The sequence below is a fragment of the Lasioglossum baleicum genome, chromosome 5 (genome assembly GCF_051020765.1).
Source record: "Lasioglossum baleicum chromosome 5, iyLasBale1, whole genome shotgun sequence".
NCBI lineage: Eukaryota > Metazoa > Arthropoda > Insecta > Hymenoptera > Halictidae > Lasioglossum > Lasioglossum baleicum.
This window is the reverse complement of record NC_134933.1, coordinates 7169574-7192841: the sequence shown is the minus strand read 5'-3', so window position 1 is coordinate 7192841 and position 23268 is coordinate 7169574. Positions and strand designations below refer to the sequence as shown.

Here is a 23268-nt window from a genome sequence, read left to right as displayed (position 1 = left end):
CGTGTACGGGGGTGTGGGTGGCCGTGAAAATAAGGAATGGGAGTGACACGGAGGGCAGGGTTACGGATACGGGGGTACAGCATTACTATCCTGATAATGGAGTAGCGGTCAATGGGGCGATAGATCGCGCCATGGAGACGGCGCTGTAACACGCGGGAGCCGAGCAAGCTCTCAAGGGAGCTGCTCAACCCCTTTGCACAGGTCGCTACCGCCGTGCCGCGCCGTCTTCCTGCTTGCCTGCCACTTTCAGCCCCGGCTATAGCCGAGGCCGTTTCGGCTGCTGTCTTACTCCCGGCTATATCCGAGGCCCTTTTCCTCATGTCACCCGTCGATCCTTATCGCCGCGAACACATTTCTACGCCCGATCCGTCCCGTAACAATGCCTTGCTGCCGGCTGCCGGTCACAAAATGTTACTGCACGCTCAGACTAGCAGTTTGTCCCGATAGTTCTTTCCGTAATCTGCGCGTTTTAATACTGCGAGGCAACGTAAGCATAGCTGCAATCATTAGACCGGATCGAAAAACCAATTTTCTCGAAATCGAAAACGCCCCGATGTTGTGGTTCGACGCCCGGAGTTGGGCAAACAATTAATCAACGATTGACGACTAAATTTCTACTTCAATCGTTAATCGCAATTAACAATTAATCTCCTAGTTTAGTCGTCAATTGCGGTTAACGATTAAATTTCTACTTCAATCGTTAATTGCGATTGACGATTAGATTCCTTCCAATTGTAATCGTCAATCGTATAATTAATTAATGATTAACTGCTGAAATTTCGAAATGAAATACGGAATCAAAACTATGCATACTGACAAAAATGTAAACTGAGTTTAGGTGTATTGTCATTTAGTCTATAATATAAACTTTGTTTACGTGCTTTTATGTTTTTTTTCGATGATTTCTTTTTTTAATCAACGATTGCCGATTAACTTCATCAATCGATTGAATCAATCGTCGATTTTTCGATGATTTCTGTCTTTAATCGTACGCATTAATCAATCAATCATGATTAAAATTTTAATCAATTAATGCCCAACTCTGCGACGCCCTAATGACAGCGCCAAAATCCTGTGCTCCCCCAAAAGTTGTGCGACGATGCCTTCAGGCTACGCATTGACTCAAACATTTGAAAATTTAAGAAAATATAGACGGCGCAAGGGCAACCAAAAAGCATAATTAATCATGATAAAATAATGAAATAAAATTAATTATAAAATAAAATTTATTATGAGATCATAATTAGCAACATCTGTCATATTGAAAATTTTCAATTTTGCGCTGCCTCCGAAAAGATTGTATTGTATTTAATATGATATTTAATATTTTATTTTAATAATCAATTTTATTAACAGTTGGTTGTGTATTCATACAAATCACATGGAAATTATAATATTTCACACTTTTTAGTGCACTTTTTTTAGTACGTTTCGAAGTCGGTTTAGTTTTTTTTATAAAATTTTTTTATTTCGCACTTCTTTAGTGGAACGAGCAGAATTTGTAGATTTTATTGTATTGGTTTTTCCTGAATCAATTGTAAGAAGTAAAAGTAAAATAATACTGTGGTTTTCCATTTAACAATGTCGATAAGTTGAAGAGAGTGTAAGAATGTTTTTGAATTCTTCTAGTACCTTTCGACATTTGATTTTATTTTATTGATTTTTCCTGAATCAATTGTAAGAACTAAAAGTGAAATAATACTGTGACTTTCCATTTAATAATGTCGATAAGTTGAAGAGAGCGTAAGAATGTTTTTGAATTCTTCTAGTACCTTTCGACATTTGATTTAATCGTTTTTATTGTAAGTGCAGAAAATCCTCCAGCAGTAAGATTCGAGTGTGAAGTAATTTTTCAGGTAAGTAAACCAAGTCTCTCGGGCAGAGTGCATTTATGGAAATTGTCACAATTTCTATTAGAGGTCCAAATCGTTCGGCTGCGATACGAAGAGAAACCTGAAAAGACATTGGTAAGATCGAAATAAATGGTCTCTACGATAGAAGATGGAAGAGCGACATTAACGTGATGGAGGTAGCATTCGTCGTATTTTTATTCTGATGTTGGGCTCACGTTCAATCGTAAAGGTGGAAGGACAAGGAGGGATGATGGGGGAGTGCTGCAGACTTAAAGCTGCTTCAGTCTACCGATTGCTAAAAAGGGAAAATAAAACCGTGCTGTTTCTTTAATAGTTCCAGTGTACGGCATTGCATGCGGTCTAACTTGTTTGATCAAGTGCGCGTAATAATTTCGAATCGAAAAGAAACTCTCCCTTCTTTGCGGAGCAATCGACATCGCATTCAACTTGTTGAAAGTAACAAATCATCCGGGTGTAACGTTAACAAAAGAGTTCGATTGAAAGAAACCAACTCGAAAAATTCAGTTTTGAAATATTATCCGGCACCATTCTGCTTTTATTTAACACAATGTCCACAGCTATAACCATATTCTTTATGCTGACGATTATTCGATTTTGAATAACCATTTGAATACTTCCAATTCTGGCGAAAATTAATATCGCATGTATTGCAATTTTCAGGGTTATTTAACGGTTGAATAGAACTGGCGAAGTTTCGAAGAAGTATGTATATAATTAAGTGGTTTAAACCAAAGTAGTTGCTCGCGTTAATTACCCGGGGATATTTGTTCCTCGAAATATCTTGAAATTCAGAAAGATTAATGGATCTCATGCATCCGCAATCTTGGAATTGCTTCTTGGAAATGTGCTGCGTGTACGAGATCAGTCTCTTTTCATTAAACAACCTGCTCGGAACTGCAAAGCTGTTTTGAGGTCCACTGTAATTTGCCTCGGATTTTTGAAACCCTGAATATGTATGCACTATATGTATAAGGCGACCTCTCTTTAGCGAGCGTTCACTTAAAAGGTGTCTCTAAAAATGCCGAATAACTAATTAGCACTGGATTAATGAAATATTCGAAATTGTTTTGAACTATTTCTACAGCAAATTTTATGCTCTCCCTCTCCCTCTCCCTCTCTCTCTCTCTCTCGAATAGGAATTTTTGTACCGACAAATTTTATTTCACGCTTTTAAAAAAAATACCGACGACCTTCATATCTCTTCTACGAATAATAATAATCAGAAAAAAATCGAGGTGTTTTTTGATTACATTGTTTCTAATAAATTTTGGGGAAAGTACATCAATGTTTGATAGATTTTTGAACCAAAAATACCAAAATTTATTAGAAACAATGTAATCAAAAATTGCAATTTGCTTACCACTTCTATGTTCACTCATAATAAATGGTTAAATTTACAAAATAGATACATGAAAAATTACTAAACATTACTATTAAAGACACACATAATTTACATAGAAGTTTGCTTAACAAAATCTCCGAGCTGAATGAAGAAATTCAGTTCTTGATTTCTCAACAGGTATTTGAAAGCTTCGACAAGTTTGAAAACAAAATACATTTAAAATTGTTTGAGGAATAGAAAAAACAAGGTATTAAAAAACTTAACAATCTGTTAAAAGTGAACAATAGAGGTGTGATTATTGATGATGGTCTTACAGATGACAGCATGTTTGGTTCAAAAATCGAACAAACATTGACGTACTTTCACATTTGATCGAAATCATTCTGTGGCGCCGAAATCATTAAATTGTTTATTTGTACTAACTACGATCGACATAAAGGAAAATTCAGCAAAGGGTAAATGTTCGTTCCAGGTGAGAGGAGCCTGGACCGTGGTTGAAAAAGTTGCACCGCGAGCAATCAGTGGTCATAGAACGGCGACGATCAGAGTCGGTATGTACGCGGAGCAGCCATTTGGGATGGGAATACGGTGGCGGTATATTTTATGAAGCAGTTGAGTGATAATGAAGGTGTTTACATGCAGGCAAGAAGGCGTCTTGTCGGCCCTAGGGTAATTAGGACAGCGATGTCTACCTGCGCGATAGGCATTGCCAGAGGTAACTGTGACCGAGCGCACATGGAACGGGTGCCGCCGCACACTCGTTATTTCAGAGCCCTCTTCTTTCCTCCCCCACGACCCCTCGACCCCTCGACTCGCGTAATGTACCGGCGCAATTAGCGTTATCTGATCCCCGGGACAAAAAGAAGCCTCTCATTTACAGAGCGCCTCGCCGAAATGCCACTCGATTATGCGCAACAACGGGATGCTTCAACCGAGTCACGCAATGAATCTGGCGCATGGTGACGGCGTCTGATGGCTCAAGTGACTTACTGCTGCTCCGCCGACAATAGAATCAGCAATGCAACTCGCAATAGCCTCCGTTCCTCATTCACGTGTGAGACAAAGGAGCTCGACCGCGATCCGCTTTCCTCCACGGAAAAGAACATTTTCACGCTTCCGATCGCGATCCATAAAGAACACACGATTCCTCAACCTTCTTCGATTCTTTCAGAATTTTCTTAACCCTCTGAAACCCCGAGCTTCTCCCCGAATTCTCTGCGTTTCGCGGTTACTTAACCCTATGCTCTGCGACTTTTTCATATTTCTATCTGTGTGCTGAGAACGAGAAAGAATCATAATGAGTGAGAAGTAGAAAATGTATAAAGTGAATTGTGGTTGAACGTAACAAAGAACGTTCCGTTCGGAAAATTTGCCGGTCGTTAATCGAACATCGTTTACGTTATGTATGGTTCGTTTATAGGCATCTACTGCTTCTCTGCGATTTGATTGCACTTTTCAATCCTTGAGGTTCAGACGTAGATTCGGAATAGTTGCTTAAAGTCGAGCATTCTGGAAAGAACTATTTCGTATACAATTTTTATCGAAGTCTCCGAGTTATGTTTTCCTGTAAAACGCGATGTTTCTGTTGCTCGGGATAATTTGGGGGACGAGAGTGCTCTTACGGGACCAGTAGACGCGGCAACGAAATTTAGGAAATTCCTGCGGATAGAATATACATCTTTTTCGGTATCAGAAAGATTTCTTTCCGTGGTCGAAGGTATCGACTGCGGCTGCTACAGGAACAGAAACTTTTCCTCGAACATGAAATAGAGGACGGTTGGTTCGAGGTCGTTTACTCGCTGATACGGAAAAGCTGGATAGTATCTGGCTAGGGAGCCAAGGTATTTTCCTGATCCCAAATTCTCCGTCCCGTTGGCTCGTTAAAGTCACTCCGGCGTCTCACTTTTCCTGCTAGAGAAAGAGATTGCTTAGAAGTGGCCGACTATAAAGGGCCGATTCCACTGACTAGGCGTATTCAACGATTTCTGCGACTGCGAGCTTTCCCGATAGTACCGCTTCACGCCCGGATACCCTTCGGAAACAATACGCTTCGCCGAAATTCAAATTCGATTGACTTTACGATTGACTTACCGCTACTCAAAATAATAATTTAAAAAATATAATATCGCGTCTTAAGATCATGCACCTCAGAGTCCACCCACAATATTCGTCTTGTTAAACTCAGAATCTGTTTACTGTGCTGTGATCTCACCAAAATACGAAAGAATGATGTAGACAGGAGTGAATCACGTCTCGCGGTAATTTACACGCAAACTATATTTATTTGATACAATATTCGAAGAACACGTGTTTACTCGTCGACGTAATTTCACAAGAAGGAACAGGAATATGTACATGTGCACAGTGTTATTTTGTGTTATCAACACTGACGAATTACGCGGTTTTGTTGGCCCAACGTGTCAGGATGTTACGTGTATTCCAACAGGTCTTTCATTTATGAAAGATTTCGTATTTTGTTTGATTTGCATATTAATTTGTAGAAATATGTAGGTCCAGTGTATGTATCTAAGTCAGAATTGAAGTTTAATGAAGAGAGATTTAAAGACTTGTTGTTGAATAAAACCGTCCCAGAACGTTGAATGGCGACGTACCGCGTTTGTAACGTTGAAATGGCGTAACCATTTCATTTTATGTGTAAGGAACCAGCGTAAATATCTGTTTCCAATAGTTTCTCGCTTGAAACGCGCCCATTATTGCCAATAACAGGGTTCGCAGCAGAAAATATAAAGAGGACTAGCATGGAACAGCTTCGAACGTACACACTACTCGAAGATAAGTGTCGGCGTAATTGCCAGCTCGAATAGAGTTCCGTGTACACGGTTCATCTACAATAATGAACGATACGAAAGGTCCATACTTTAGAATCGGCCCGGGAGTTGAAACAAAAGTTATTACCGCGGCACAATTGTTCTGCTTTAAGTATCGCCTCGCATTAGCAAGCGACGAGAAGGCGGACAATTTAAATTATAGGTACGCTCGACCGAGACTACTTACTCCTTCTCTCCCTCTCTCTTAACCTCTCTCGCTCTTATCGCATTAACGCGAGAACATCGTAAAATGCACCAAGGCAAAGCACCACGCCACCCAACAACTTCCAGTATAAGCGTGTTTGCTGCGAAGAAAGATCTCGCCGAATTCCCCATTTACATTCCGCCATCGTGTGCGCGACTCTTGGCACACGAATGGCTGCGTGCTCTGCTCGGTCGCTTCTCGCGGATTAACTTGTTGTCGGTTATCCCGTATCGTCTTCCAATATAAACCCTTCGGATAACTATCACACGATTCGGTTCGGGCGCGAGCATCCGTCAAAAATTGTCCGCCCTGTGGTTGTAGGATTTTTTCAGTGTACTTTAAGAGGATACGGCGACATGTGTAAGCTTACCATTTTTTTCCAGTAATTATCAAATATTAAAAAATATATAAAAAAAACTTTTCAAAAATCACGCTTATATTAAAATGCACTAAAGAGGAGAAAACAATTTTTTTAGACATTACTGACTATAAATAAAAGCGTGGCGCGCTAAACTATATTGACGTAATCTTCGTGGGCGCTCCACGCTTTTATTTATAGTCACTAATGTCTAAACAAATTATTTTCTCCTTTTTAGTGCATTTTAATATAAGCGTAGTTTTCAAAAAGTTTTACTTTTTGGTTATACTTTTTGGTTTTCTACTTTTTAGTCTTTTTCAAATGGAATGCAAGATATGGAAATAATGGTATGATATAGTAAGATATGGAAATACGCGAGATAGAATGAGGGGATGACTCCGAGAGACGACGTCTCTTGATGGAGTCCGAAATGGTCCGAAATGGAACCGAATGAACGGGACACTACAACCACACTGAGCTCCTTCGGTGCGAAGTGGGCCAGTCGAGTGGGGATGAGCCGGAGTGGGAACGCGTAGTGGAGTAGGGAGCGCTGGGGCGCGGAGTGGGGATCGCTGAACGCGATCACGTACTACCGAGCGTCGCGTGGCCAAAAATTGTTTTTTAATATTGTATTGTCATCCAGTTCTGAGCTATGTTTAAAGTTTCAAGTCTCTAGCTCATCGGGAAGTGATTTAAAATTCGATTACAAGATTTGTCGCATACAACAACGACAACTCGGCAAGCTAATATATGCGTGGTAAAAAGAAATGTTTCATTTTGCCAATGATTTTAAGCTTAGAGGTGGCTCACCTTCTTAAGGAGGTATTCTTTCGAGTTTTTAGGAATTCTTTTCAGAAGAACTATTCGGCCTTTTGATTCACGATTTTGCACATATATGGATTTATTGATGTTTGAAGTTCGGGTGTGGTTATTTTCAAATAAATATAAGCAAAATTGCATGCGCTATACATTTTTTATGAAGCTCGTTTTGAAAAATATGGACAACGGTTGCCACCATTCCAGTCCATCAAAAATGAAATTTTTTATTAATCGGTATGAATGTAGTTACGATCGAGATGAAAAATCTTGACTATTTACAAAATAGCGGCATTTTGAAGTCAAATTACTAGGATACTCTCTGTTTTCTCGTGCAGCTATTAGCGAAGCTCGCGCAAGGCTTAAACGTTAAACTGAAAAATATTGAATTTTTACTTTTCCACGAAAGCAGCGCACGATTTCTTTGATCATGATCGACCACGGCGCGTATTTGGAGATCAGGGCGTCACGGAGCTCAGCCCGGCGTACTTCCAGATTTATTGCTTCACCACTCTGTCCGAGTCTTCTCGCGTTCTCACCTTGGTCCGCTGCTTCGTTTGCCACCCATCTTTCTCATTTTCCATTTCCGGTTTCCTCTTTTTTCTTCCGTCGAGACGGGGATCAGTCATCAGTCTTCCGCGCGAAGAGCTGGAAACAAAGAAAATTGGTACGGTAGTAGAAAACTGTACGGTCATCGTAGAAAATTTCGAGGAACTTCCAAAAATTTCTCAGAAGCTTCGAGACTGTACCAATGAAGATATCCAATTTACATGGGCAACCTCGCGAACTGACATTACGGGAAATGCCAATGCGAATCGGGGCCAGCCAAGGCAACGCTATACTGCCGTAAGCCGGCAGAGCGTCCAAGAAGTTCAACTACACTGAAACCTAACAAAACAAATAAGTAGAACAATAAGGAATAACTAGAGCAGCGCTTTTCATCTGTGGCAAACTAGCACGCGATAAATTGAAGAATGCGAATCTGAAAATAGAAAATCGATTTTCACGGTGTGGAATGCGTGAGGCATATGAATAGATTGTTGTCGAATAAATGTTTGTTTCTATCGGTTCGCGCAGCAGAGATTAAACGTTTGTTTGCACGCGCGAACGCTGTGAAGCTTATTAGCAGCTCTATTAGCTGCTAGCAGCGTAGCAACAATGAGAAAGGAGAAGAACAACTAGATTTCGAACAGTTTGTCGGGTAGTATGTGTATAATACCGACAAAAAATGTGTATAACCCTGTGCGTGTTGAACCTGCCGGTTCCTCGCTAATTGCTCCATTGTTTTATTCTATAGCAGCGATGCGTGTAAACTGTGCGGTCCTGGTCGTCATTATTTTATATGAACCGCCCAAATGTTCCATATGGTCTCGTTAGACATGATTCACAAGTGCTGTTGCCGTCTCGATATTACGCGCAAATGAACCATTTTCTCGTTTAAACTATGCCAGTTTATTCCACATTTGTAAACCAGGCAACTCGTATTTTAATGGGGCGGTCGCTCGTGCGTCTTCTTCCTCGTGGAAATAGACAATTAAAAGACATCGTCGATAAAAGCATTTCATATTATTGAAATAGTCTCGTTACGTCTCGTAATTGTACTGGGAAATGTGGCGAAACAGTACGAGACAATTTGATTTTCGAACTTCTGCGAGAATTTTGTAATAATTAAATAATTAAAAAATGTAATCCAAACTTTCATAGAAGTCTAACGTTTTATAGATACCTATGATAACAATACAATATTACTACAACGTTTTTTGGGTATCAGAATTAATTTTTCAATATAAAAGGATTCATAACAGGAGCCAAATAAAAATGTCATTCTCTCTTTAACGATTTTAATCAGCTGAAACCGACACGCTGATATTTTTAAATATTTTAAACTGCACTCTACTAGAACATGAAACTAGTATGAATAATAATGAACATGTACTTCATCTCGTAGAAGAGGATTTAGACGTTCTCGTGAACGAGCGTGTAACGGAGAGGAAAGCTTTGAGAATTGACTGCAAGGGAACCGTGAGTTTTTGAAATCGTATTTTGTGTACCAGCGGAGTGCATCTCTGTATGTGCGTGCGACAATCATAGTGGTGGAGCAGTGGTAAGTAGGCTAGTAGGCCAAGAAATGCACCCTCTCTAGAGTGGTTTCCCCCTTTTCAGCCGTTTCTGGTACTCCTTGCTCCGGACAAAAAACAGCTTATAAATAATAAATTAAGCCTTACCAACATACACCGCTGTCCACAAGTGTCGGTACAGCTACGGTACAGCGTGAGCAAAATTAAGCACAGTAATTCCTAAGTGTATGTGAAAGGGATGTGTACGATTTTATGAAACTTATTTATTATTTTATGAAACTTTTATCGGCTCACTTACGACATTTTTCGGATTAAAATCAGACCAAACACGACACCATTCGGATCGTATTTACTTGTTTAATTCGCGATATGGTGCAGCCTCGATTAACCGAACCGATGATATCTAAATTCTCCATTATCCAAGCAAATGCATTCGATCTAAAGTGGTGTATAGACATCACAAATCCACTAATTAATTCGGATAATAGAGGTTCCACTGTATCGTGAATTAAACATGTACAGTAAGGAGCATAACTGATTCCACACACTTTAAATCAGAATAATTTTTGTATGAATGGACCAAACGACTTCAATTTCTCTGTAAGGCTAGAAGAATTAGTTTACTAAATGACGTCTGATAAATAAGTTGGAAAAATGCATTTGGTCGGAATTGTGAAGAACAATAGTAAAAATTGATTTTTACAACTATTTTAGCTGGGCCAATAACGAAAATTCAAAAGATCTGAAAATTTCATTGAAATTAGTTAATTGGTTTGCGAATTATAAACGTTCAAAAATGGTAAAACTTGCCATTTTTATGGTACACTACGAATTACCACTTTTGATCGTTTATAATTCGTAAACCAATTAACCAATTCCAATGAAATTTTCAGAACGTATATAATTTATACCAGTTGACCAGACACATATTTTGAATTTTCGTTATTGGCCCAGCTAGAAAAGTTGTAAAAATCAATTTTTACTATTGTTTCTCACAATTCCGTCCAAATGCATTTTTTCAACATATTTTTTACACATCATTTACTAAACTAATTCTTCTAGCCTTACAGAGAACTTGAAGTCGTTTGGTCCATTCATAAAAAAGATGTTCTGATTTAAAGTGTGTGGAATCAGTTATGCTCCTTACTGTAAATACGATCGAAAATGTGTCACCAATGATCGAATCGATTCATTCTTCATTTTAATAAAAAGAATTCAATAATTTCTCACAATTGGCATAATATCATTAAATGGCAAAGCTGGCGATTTGCCGCGTCGCGCTGTTTGTACAGCGTCGAAAATAAAATGTGCAGAAAAGTCGTCCTCCATTAACTCGGATCATGCCGCCTTGAAAACATCAATCGACAATTCCGCAGTTGATTGAAGATTTAAGACAAATACACACACTCTTCGAGGGTAGGGATCGGTTCCTTTAATAAAATTAAAAGCTCTCGGTGGTGTTTTCATCATTGATTGTTCTACGTGACCGGGTATACGCGAGAATTCCGCGCAGATTAAAAATGTATTGCGGTAACAAACGGCGCAATGGAAACGCTCCATTGGATTTCGGAGATTTAGGTATTAAATCGTCTTAACGGTATATTTTACTGTTCGCTCATCGATTCTATTACCCCCAGAAATTCCTTTGATACGAACAGAAACGTTCCAGGAAAAAAATAAATTGTGAAATAACATGATCACCGTTTCAACATCAACTCTTTAATATCGCATTCATGATACAAGTACATATTTTACGATATAATGCGGGTGCGTGCTTTTTCATAATGTACATTGTTGTTCCTCCAATTCAACGAGCTACGTTTGCTGAACAATATGTCATCCGTCCCATTCATTGATTAAAAACCCGGCTGCAACAGAACAAATAATTTGCATACGTTATTGGATCCTCTCGGAAAATGCTTAATCGAGGACTACATATTTGAATAAGTAACGAGGATTAATGTGCGATCTTCCTACAGTTCCAAATCAGAGCTAGTCATTTTAGTTAGAAGCAGTTCGATCATGGAAGACCTTCGGAACTTCGAGGACGGATTAGATTTTCCGTAGATGGAGAATTTCTTGTTCGAGAGAGACTGCTGGCATACTTACGTTTGGAGGTTGGTACGGCCATCTTACTTTTGGATTGAAGGGTCCATGTCCGGGGAAAGTAGGAAAAGAAGAACCAGGTTGTGTTCTTTGCACAGATCCCCGGAACGCAAATATTGCGCTAACTGCGACGAGCAGTGTCACGATGAACATTACCAGCTTCATTTCCGGCGTTTTCTTTCTGTAACAAAAAATAAATCGTTGCGATCAGTGAAGTCGTGGTACATACACTCAGTAAAATGAGTCTCCGTACACCCTCTAAAACAGAATCACTTTTTTATAATTGTATCAAACGATCTGATTATTTGTAAGCAAAATTAGAAGCACTGGTTTACTAGATGATGCGCAAGAAAGATTTTCCAAAAATTACAATTGATCAGGTTACATGCGAAAACAAGAAAAGCATTTTGTTAAAACTTTTTTATTTGGGTGTCTAATGAATATTTAAAATATATGTTTTGTAGATCTGTGTTAGATATGTTGACGCAGGAAGAAACGACACGCATCGAAAGATGTACGATTCTGTGGATTAGTAAAACGTCTATTTTCACAATTTTTAACCGCTTGTAACTCGCGTGTATGTCAATCGATTTCGATGAAATTTTCAGCAGGTGTGCAACTACTATAGATCTACAAAATATATATTTTAAATTTTCATTAGGGACCCAAATAAAAAAGTTTTAGAAAGTGCCGTTTTTATTTTTGCATGCAACTTTGTAAATTGTAATTTTTGGAAAATATTTTTTGCACATCATTCTATAATTCATCTATAATTCAGTATAATGATAAAAAAGTTATTCTGTTTTAGAGGGTGTACGGAGGCTTATTTTACTGAGCGTACATCTCATTTAACAACAATACGGAAAGCTTTTATTTTTGTCTAATTATTGGGGTGATCAAAAATCTAAATGTTCGAATAGAAAATTAAAAATTGACAATTGTAGGCGGATCTTCGTGCGAAATAAAAATTGTCCAAGTCAATTGTAAGCAATAGGAGAGTTCAATGAAAATTTCCTCTTCTAATAATAATATTTGAAATCGTTGAGAAATAAAACAACACTTCAATTAATTTGTAAATAAATCTCAAGTGTAATAGGAATATTGTAATTACCTGTTTGCAGCTTCCAAAGAGACTGAATTGTCGCTGATGGTACAGTGCAAGTCTTATATACTCATGTTCATGCATCTGAATGGACACGGACACATGGAAAATTGTTTAGAGATGTTGCGTACAATCTCCGGAGATACGCGCTCGTCTTTGACAACGGGGAATACCGACGCTTCTCTTATCGTGTCGGCAGTACTGAAAGTCAATGACGTACGTATACATGGGCGGCATACACTGTGTGAATATGATAATTCGTATTATACATCATTGGGAAAATGTGTATACCAGGGAGTACCCTAAGAGTTTTTTCCCCGAGCGTATCTCCAGTGATTCACACCAGGGACGTTTATAAACATTGTGACGGACAAATTGAAGTCTGAGAGAGAGAGAGAGAGAGAGAGAGAGAGAGAGAGAGAGAGAGAGATAATAGAAAAAAACTACCGCAATTTTGCAATAAATTTTGCCATGTAATCTGTGCAGTTACTGATAAATTGCAGCAAGGACAACGTTTATAAAATAGAATTGAATCTGCATATCTATTGTTGAATAATCAGCAGACCAGATCGAAAAAGTATTTTTTCCAAAATCGAAGAGGCTCCTCACGGTAAACGTTGTGGTTCGACGCCCTAATGACGCTTGGAAACTTGAAATTGAAGACGTATTTGAAAATTTAGGCGTAAAGGCAACCAAAATGTATGATGAAACATGATTATGATGAAGCGTGATTAACGTACGTCAGAGACAACGTGGGAAAATGTTTAAATTCAGTGTTCGCTGAAAAAATGTCTTCTCGATCCGATCTGGTAACTGGGTAATGGCTGCGGAATTAATTTACAGCCTGCTTTTTCCAAGAAGGTATATTGTAAATTAGAAATAATTTGTTGAGTGTTGTATGATGTGAACATTTCCTAATTAATTCCATCTACTTTGTGACTGCTGACGGAACGGCTGACTGTGTCGCGGTTGAAATAATGGAGGATTCTCTGCGAATCAATTTCCTTGCGCAGAGAATTAAAGGGAAAGAACATCAGATTTCTAGATGGGGTGACGCCAAGTAGTCCAGTCGACAGGTCGAAAAAAGGCGTCTACCTGGAAAGTATTCCGAACTTAATGAAATGTTGACACGTCATTTAAGGGTACTCTGGGGTGTCGAATCTGAGTTTTCAACCTCGAGGACCCTGTGCTAACTTGGGGAGGGGGAAAAAACCACGATTTTTATTATCTTGTTTTGGTTTTTCGCCTATTACTCAAAAACTGTGGGTCCTCAGAACTTTTGTTTTTCATTTTTGGAAAGAGCATTAAATTTCCTTCAAATTTCACTGTTCAATCTTTTTTTTTGACCCAATAGGCACCGAGAGACAGGCGTTCAAAATTAGGAAATGTTTCTCAAAATGACATTTTGAGCCACGCATTGTGACATTTAGCAGGAAATTGCAAGTTTTTGGCTCATAACATTAGTTTTTCAACATATCTATATATAATCTTCATACTACGGATACCCTTACATTTTCACTTTTAACTGGGGAGGACAGCACAATTTATTTACTTCAAGCGAGTGGATTCAAGCCTTTTTATATTTTTGTTGGTGTTATGTTTAATAGCAATATATAGATATTAATAATAAAAAAAAACATCCCCGATCGGGCCCCGCCGTCGTTTTGTTTTCAGTTTTTAAGTAATAGGCGAAAAACCAAAACAAGGTAATAAGAATCGTGGTTTTTTCCCCCTCCCCAAGTTAGCACAGGGTCCTCGACGTTGAAAACTCAGATTTTCATTAAGTTCGGAATACTTTGCAGGTAGACGCCCTTTTTTCGATCTGGCGACTGGACTTTCAGGGTCGAAAAAACATCGACGTTGGAAAGTCGAAAGAGTGGTTTCTCAAGATAAAAGTCTGCTCTATCGCGTGATGCAATTCGATTTTCCGCTGGACCCTTGGACCCTTATTTTTTTTATATAAATTGAAAAATATCCTCAAAAATGTGTACAAAAGTGATGCCCCCCTTAAACATGTTTAAACAATCATAATGTATTACTGTTGCACATCACTGGATTCGGGAAAGTCTAGAGAATCTTTTGCTGTAAAGAATAATACAATATCTTTTATAATAACATCATAATATCTGTTCAAAGTCGAAAAACGTGTTTTTTTTTTCAAACTCAAATTTCTCAAAAACTGTGCGTGTAGGAGAAAAATTAAGGCCAGATTCGGAATCAGCGCTAAAAACTGTATAACATACATCCAACAGTTATATGGAAACATTTTTATTGTTGGACAGTGTAATTTGCTCTGTCTTTCCCTATATTCGTCAGTTGCCACCTAATTTCCTAATTTTGAACGCCTGTCTCTCGGTGTCTATTTGGTAAAAAAAAAAGATTGACCAGTGAAATTTGAAGGAAATTTAATGTTCTTTCCAAAAATTGAAAACAAAAGTTCATAGGACCTACAGTTTTCGAGTAATAGGCGGAAAACCAAAACAAGGTAATAAAAATCGTGGTTTTTTCCCCCTCCTCAAGTTAGCACAGGGTCCTCGAGGTCGAAAACTGAGATTCGACACCCCAGAGTACCCCTAAATGACGTGTCAAAATTTCATTAAGTTCGGAATACTTTCCAGGTAAAAGTACCTGGCGACTGGACTAAAGAGACAAATTCTGTGGTCGTGATTTCGAAGGCAAAGCTGCAGTGGGATGAGAGCCGGGAGAAGTGCGTGAGGATGAAAGAGAATCGCGGGGAGGCTCGATGCACTTGAAACGAGGAGCAACGTCGAGTATCATTATACCATTTTTGCTCTCCTGAATCCTGGAGATGCAATTAGGAACAGCAATAGTGAGCATCGAGAAACGCGGCCGAAATAGGTGGACGCCTGCAGCTATCGCTTTTTCCGATGTTGTATGCAAGCGGTTGTCTTTAGGTCTATTCTCCATTATTCATACGAAGCCATCCGCGTGTATGTATTAGGAAGCTGTGTACGCGATATAGTCGTTCCAACGAAAATATTTTCTTGCTCCCCAACCAATTCCTTTCACTCGACAAAATACCGCGCAATCGAACGTACGCGATTCGTATTTATTATAAAAATCCCGAAACGTTTTCCTCGTATTTGACGCGACTCTCGCAGAAGTATAACATCGGAAATCTGAAATGGGTCATTTCGGTCCGCCTCCTAGTTATAGTGTTAATTAAAATAATTTCCATTAGCTCGTATAATTGCTTCGGACAGATCTTGGAATAAATTAATCAAATTTAAATTAATAAAACGAGAAAAACCAGTTTCCGACGGTCCTTTGTGTTAATCGATCGCTAGTTTTTCTGTTTCACCTGAGCCAATTCTGTGTCACTGCTTTTTAATTAATATCACAGCTTCTTTATTAACTTTCACCATTTTCTTTGCAGTAATCATCTTACAATAGAGGAAACGTGTACCTACGTATTATGCTGCTTGAAATAGCTTGATCAACGATTCGAGTTGCATGAAATTAATTTATCTTGCTTTTCTCAGAGACTAATATAAACGGGCTGCGGATTTGATGCATTCATGGTAAAAATGGCCAGATGTGATCTACAACAATGAAGTTGTAAGAAGAATCGAAAAATGCTCTTACAAAAATAACTTTCGATTTCGAAAATTTCGAGATCCGCAGTCTACTTATTATCATTTCCTATTTTTCAAAGTACAGTAATTCTTCAATCGAAGTCCTGGGTCGCCTGTGCAAACCAAGTCCAGTGCCTACTCACTCCACTGCCGGCCAACGCTCGAAATCGAAGAACTTTCGATAGAAATGAGGTAGAGCGATGAAATTTTTTAAAAATTAAAGCTGAAACTTCGCAAAATATGGGAAAAATAGGGAGATTATGCTACGAACGTTTTTCAACCTCGAGAAAATTCGTTAAACATGTAGAATTTCAAGATATCGATTTTGCAATATCCTGAGGCCGTAGACAAATTTTGAGACCAGATTTGAAATCTACGAGAAATGATGTGTCGCATGTTAAAAAAAAAATTTTTTCACGCGCGGTATTGGAAAAACCACAATTTTCTCGGAATTGTGCAAGTTTAACGAATTTTCTCAACGTTAAAAAACGTTCGTATCACAATCTCCATAATTATCCCATATTCTGCAAAGTTTCAGCTTTTATTTAAAACAAATTTCATCGCTCTATTTCATTTCTATCGAAAGTTCTTTGATTTTGACACAGATTTCGTCGGTTTAGCCCACTGTGCGCCGTAGGGCGGCGATGATTGATCTCGGCTCGGGTATATCGGTGTGAACACCACGACATTGACTCGAGTGAATCGAATTTTCAAACTTCTTAATTTTAAAACTTAAATATATTGTTTATTTGCTTAAAAATGAAAGTATACTTCAAACGTATATAGCATTCAAACTTTGACAGTCTCGCAAAAAAAACCTTTAAAAACCTTTAGGATGGAACATGTTGGAACATCTTTATAGAAGTCTAGAGTGTCCGAAAAAATTAATTTTATTAGCACGAACTTGCACCTTTGAATTTGAGACAGTTTTTAGTAATTCAATGTCGATATATTTCGAATCATCTCTATGATTCTCTTCTACGTAAGCCACAAATGACAAAAAGATATCAAAACATGATTGGAGTAAAAGTGATATCGTATTTTTGGAGTCCTAAAATTTATGCAGACAATTTTGAAAATTTATAATTTTTTTTAAATTTTGAAAATGATTTTTTTTAGAAAATTTTTATAGAGATTTGTGGGCCTAAAATTACGATATAACATTTATTTCAATCTGTTTTTGCTATCTTTTGTCGTTTGTTTATTTCATAATAGAATGATGCAAAAGTAGTTCTGTCAGCTTTTCGGCGCAAATGCCCAATTGTCACAACGATGTTTTGAACATTTCGGATAATCTGGCAAGAAAATGTTTCCAACAAAAGTTAATCGATACTCAGTCATCTATAAATCCCAATAAAAAAATTTCACAAAATTTTTTTTTTAATAAAAAAATATGTTTATGTTAATTTTTTAAACGCCACTAAGTATTTTTTATTACATATTGTTGTAGCTGATGTCGAGACGAATCCAATGACCTATTTAACTACGGCTTTAAGTCTTAAAATAATGCTAGAATAATTTTGTGGCTGTTGGACATCGATTGAAGAATTACTGTACATAGTAATTCAAAGAGTTTGGTTAAGTAACAAGTTGATCGAGGACTTCAATTGTAAAGTACAATTAATTCGATGGACAGTGTCGAATATTTTTCGGATGTTCGTTGAACGTCTTGTGGTTAACGTACATTTGGCATCGGTGATTAGGTGAAGTAATACGTTTGCTAGCAATGAAGGCAGACGGCAGAATTGTGTACGAAGTCGATTAGACGTCTGGTGCACGGGGTAGTTGTAGCAAATGGGGTAACCGTGGAGAAGAACAGAGAAGCTGCTTACTGAAGTGAATCGTAAAACTTTATACATCGCCGGGTAATATAGTCTTTGGTGGTGGGAATATTCCAGCTGTTACGTAGGCCACGGTTGCGTTGAAAACTTGCGCCCGATGTAATAGTGCGCAAAATCCTGTCGCCGAATTGTTCCAGCGTGATTAGGAAACCCTAAAAAATACATATGTATCAATCACTTGTTTTATCAGCACTGAACCTTTCAACAATCCCTCTGCGGAAGAAAGACAACATCAAACGAGTTAGTATTGCCATTCCTTTGAGAAACGCAATCGAGAAGGCAATTGCGGCTTTGTTTATCATCTACAATCTACAGAAACCAATGAATCATACCCAATTGAGATTGTCTGGCTTTATTTATCAATACTCGAAGAACATGCGAAATAGTTTTTACTAATTTTATTTCGTAATTATTCGAAGAGCGCAAACTCTTTTACATCTGCGTCTAAATCCCGACGGAAAAATTTCGAGAAGATTTTTAACCCGAGGCAATTTCGGAAAGTTGTTTGTACGTTAAAAAACTTCTGTATTCTTTGCCAGGATTGGCGAACGGAGGCAGAGAGTTTGAATCCGACAGGATTGTTCGGTCTGTTTAAAAAAATGTATGAACACTTCATCGTTTTTTGATAGTCAAAGTAGAGAGAGAGAGAGAGAGAGAGCCCTTAATGCAAAATCACGCCTTGCCGAACATCGTGGGTCTCCGGTGTGCGGTTGCTCGTAAAAATCGACCTTTCCCGGCGGTCTGAAGTGGCGTTTTCGTCGCGTGTTCGCCTAATGTCGACGGTACTTGGACATTTTTGCTCGACCTTCGCAGCAGTAAGTGCGCGCGTTGTCGTACAGCTGCAAAGCCGGCCTAAGATACCGAAAACTAGACTGTTCAGAATAGAGAGAGCCAATTTACAAAATAAAATCAAATTCCTACATCAAATATACAGGGTGTGATACTACGTGTAAAAATAAGTTCAAAAAAAGGATTAACATTTTTCGTTTTCGAGAAAATCGAGTTTATAAAGTTCCGCCAGGTTCGCGTGCTTTAGTATATGCACAAAGTAGAATTGATTGATCATGGTCAGACGCGTCAGACGATTCCTATGCAATAGCAAGTGTATTCGCTGCATTTTCAAACTCGATATTCTCGAAAACGAAGCGTCAAACAAAAACATGTTATTCCTTTTTTTTTGACTTATTTTTACATTTAGTATCACAGTATCACCCCCTGCTCGGTTGTACCACTCGTCCAGCTACACCCTGTATATTTACAGCACACATTAAGGTCTTCAATACGTATCTAGAAACTTTGGAAACAAATTTTCTTTGTTCTACTACTGTGTCGATTAAATAACTCGACTGCAGATTTACTGGTTGTTTCTCACAGAAATGACAAAAATTTCTTTTCATTTTTGTCAGTGCACATGTTGTCCTGAATTCAGAAAGTCTACAATCAGATATAATGTTCCCTCATTTTACTATTGCGTGTCGTTTAAGTAATTCGATTACAGACTCATAGGCTGTTTCACAAAAATAACAAAAATTTCTTTTCATTTTCATTGTCAGTGCGCATGTTCTCCTGAATTTAGAATTTAGAATTGACATAGTGTTACCTCATTTTACCACCGCGTCGTTTCAATAATCAGGCAGCACAAAAAGGTAGGCTGACAAAAATCATTTTCCATTTCTGTCAGTGCAAATGTTTTCCCATTTTTAGAGAATTCGCGAACACACAAATCATCTGTGCGCAGATGAGGAAGCATTCGTCACGAGGGCAACGCCAGATCTATCACCAAGAATGGCCATGAATATTCGCGAAAGTTGCCTCGCGGAAAAAATAAAAACGCTAATCATAAAATATCTTGTGCAACGGCGCGGCGGCGGCGTGGCGTATAAAAATTATTGATCCCTGGGGAAGAGTTTTGTTATTCGCGTGCATCCGATAACAATCAATCAAAGGAAACAAAGAAACGTTTACTCGTCTGTTGCGACCCTTGCCACCCCCGACAATAAAGGCCCGGTAGATATGGACGGCAATATATTCATACAGTCACGCGCATTATTTTCACAGGTGAAAGAAATAAGCGCCTGTAACGGATCACGGGCCGAAGCTTCGGAACGCCATGGAACGGAATTCTTTCACCGGGGGTTTCCCAGCTTTTGATAACCCCTCCTTTTGTTTAACATTCGTTGAATGCCAGTTCGAATAGATGGATTACGACCCGGCTACGGCAAATCCATATCTGACTATACAATTCTCTTCATTTAATTATATCATTCTTTCACACTCCGAATCGTGTATCTGTCAACACACTTTTCGGATGACTTGCAAATGCGTTCTGGCTATTCGCAAACCTTAAACAAAATTTCCAATTGTCACTATTCCATGAAATTTATCAGAACGGTAAATTTTGTTCCACGTTTCACTCTTTGGTGGAAATATTTACGTACCAAATCAGTTTCAATTCATTTCAAAACGTTAATCGAATCCTTTCGGAATTAACCCTTAAGCAGACTATTCACCGGATGCTAATCTTAGGCGATCCATATACAGGGTGAAAATTATAAAGCGTTACAGATGAATATCTCAAAAAATATTGATCATACGCAAAAATGTTTCAGACGGAAGTTGTTCAGTACCGAGGGGGGTATCATGTGATAGGATTTTTATTTTTCCCGATGAACACTCCAAGGTGAGGAGAAGGTCAACTTTCTTTTTTTAAATGGAATGTCCTATTTTTTATACCATAGATCGATAGAGTATCAAATACTGAGTATAAAAGTTAACGAGATATTATCCAAAGAAAAAAGAAAATTGTTTCAATAATATCTCGTTAACTATCAGGTTTAGGACATATGAAGGTCAACACTTTTATATACTCGGAATTTGATACTCCATCGATCTATGGTACAAAAAATAGGACATACCATTTAAAAAAAGAAAGTTGACCTTCACCTCACCTTGGAGTGTCCATCGGGAAAAATAAGAGTTCCACCACATGATATCCCCCTCGGTACTGAACAACTTTCATCTGAAACGTTTTTGCATATTATATCAATATTTTTGGAGATATTCGTCTGTAACGCTTTACAATTTCCACCCTGCACGACACTATTCATTCTACAAATCAGTCAAGACTTAATTGAATACAATAGCTAGATAATTGTCCGGCCTAACTGACTAATTCGGATAATCGATGTTCCACTGTATCGCGAATTAAGCAAGTACAAACGATCCGTATTGTGTCGTGTCTGGAGTCATTTTAACCAGAAAATTTCGCGAACGTGTTGCTTAAAGTTTCAGTAGAAAAGTCATTAGGAACAACAAAGTTTTACCACTCGATTAGTATCGTCGGAGCCGCCGTACCAATACGCCAGCAGCAAGAGATCAAAGCATGTACACGATTTAAGTGACACGTCGGTCCCGAAGTATTAACGCATATATCGAGACTGTAAATTCCTGTAGTCAATTAAACACTCTAACGAATCTTATAGTGGAAGCTCGCGTATTAAGCTGGTATCAGTTTCGTGGGACACTGCGCACGCGGCGCGGCGGTCGCGTTTCGGTATACGCTTTGCAGCGCATTTATATCGCACAATAATGAGCTCGCATTTGAGGCAGCCTTTTAACGATTAAACCGGTAACGCGGTGGGTGTCCGTAATTAATCACGGGCCCCCGATAATGTAATCTTTCGTAGGCGCCTGGTTTCGAACGGCTCCGTCTCGCGCGGTCGCACACACGCGTTCAAAGAACAAACATTGCGGGATTCGACAATTCGTATCGAGCGCGTGCCATAATCTACGCGATAAATCTTATTCGGCAGCCGTGTGTATTGCCCTAACGGCCGCACATAATAATGGTTCTATTCCGGGACTCGTCGTGCATCACCCGTAGATTTACACGTAAAGATTAATGCGTGTTGTTCCGCGTGCACGTGCACACACGCCGACGACGACGAATCGTTCTCGCGTGTGTACACGTCCGAGGAGATCTCTGTGTAATTGTACAGAGCGCTACTCAGCGCCGCCGTTTCATTTTACTCCGGGACGGCGGGAATCAATATTAACGGTGATATTGGCCCCCGGAAATTGGGGGAACCTTGTTGTTGGCCAAACAAAATGAAATAAACAAAACTGCGGTTCCCGGCGTCGCAACGTAGCCATGCGTCGCGTCGCATTTGCGGCGTCCTCGGATGTGTCATATTATTTTATGTGTTTGTGATCAGCTATCCGCGTAAACATTTTCGAAGGGCGAGCCCCGTTTGTTTTTCGCCGGATATTCGCGGAGCGAGCGCCGCGCGCCGCGGCAAACCAGCTGAATATCGCGAAATGGTGCTGCTCTCTGCGAAATCTCGGGTTAAACGGATATTTTGGTTTTCGAGATCGTTTCCGCACGAATTTTTACGAATTTTTTTCAGAAAATCTATCGAACATTTCCCGGTGGGAGTTTGTGCACGCAGTCAGTGGGCTTTCAAGTAGATGTGTGATATTTTTCAAGGAAAACCAATTAACCCTTAGCAGTCAAGTCAAGGGATGCACTGCAAATGGCAAGACACCGACGAAAGGGGACCCAGTTCCGATCGCGTTGCCCTTGAAATATGTCATCAAGGTCAACACAGTGGTAAATGTTTCGATTTTAGATGGACAAAATTATTTCTGAATAATTTATATCCTCTTGATATTTGATAATTATGATACTATTATGATATTTATTTTTTTGTTATAAAGGAATTGAACATCAAAATTATAACAGACGGATATTTTTCTTATAGTTCTATATTCCTGACTTATAGAAGGTAAAGTCTGTGAATATAAGAAAATTACTTTAATATGATTACTATTTTAAAAAATTATAATTACAGTAACTTAATTACATATAATATTCGTATTACAAACTATAATTAAGCGATCTAATCGGATCGGATTTCTCAATAAGTAGCAGGTTGTAGCAGCTAATTTTTAATTCATATAGATAAAATATACAAAAATATTGCAGCTTGAGTATGCTTGAGTCAAAGTATAACCTTACTTTATTAGCTCGTTCATAAAAAAACGCTTTTGATTATGGTTCATTGTATTTACTTCCTCCTTTTAGTTTTAAACTAAAACGGGAAAATATAAATTAGTTTAGTAT

General features: G+C 38.6%; 1 long non-coding RNA gene across 1 annotated transcript; it reads right to left on the bottom strand.

Annotated features, from left to right (window-relative positions):
- Window positions 1-12718: 12718 nt before the first annotated feature.
- Window positions 12719-21734, bottom strand: LOC143208891 (uncharacterized). Its single transcript, XR_013009002.1, has 2 exons — window positions 21470-21734; window positions 12719-12910 (listed from the first exon to the last, which is right to left on the bottom strand). It is a non-coding gene; the product is annotated as an uncharacterized LOC143208891 (long non-coding RNA).
- Between the last annotated feature and the right edge of the window lie 1534 nt (window positions 21735-23268).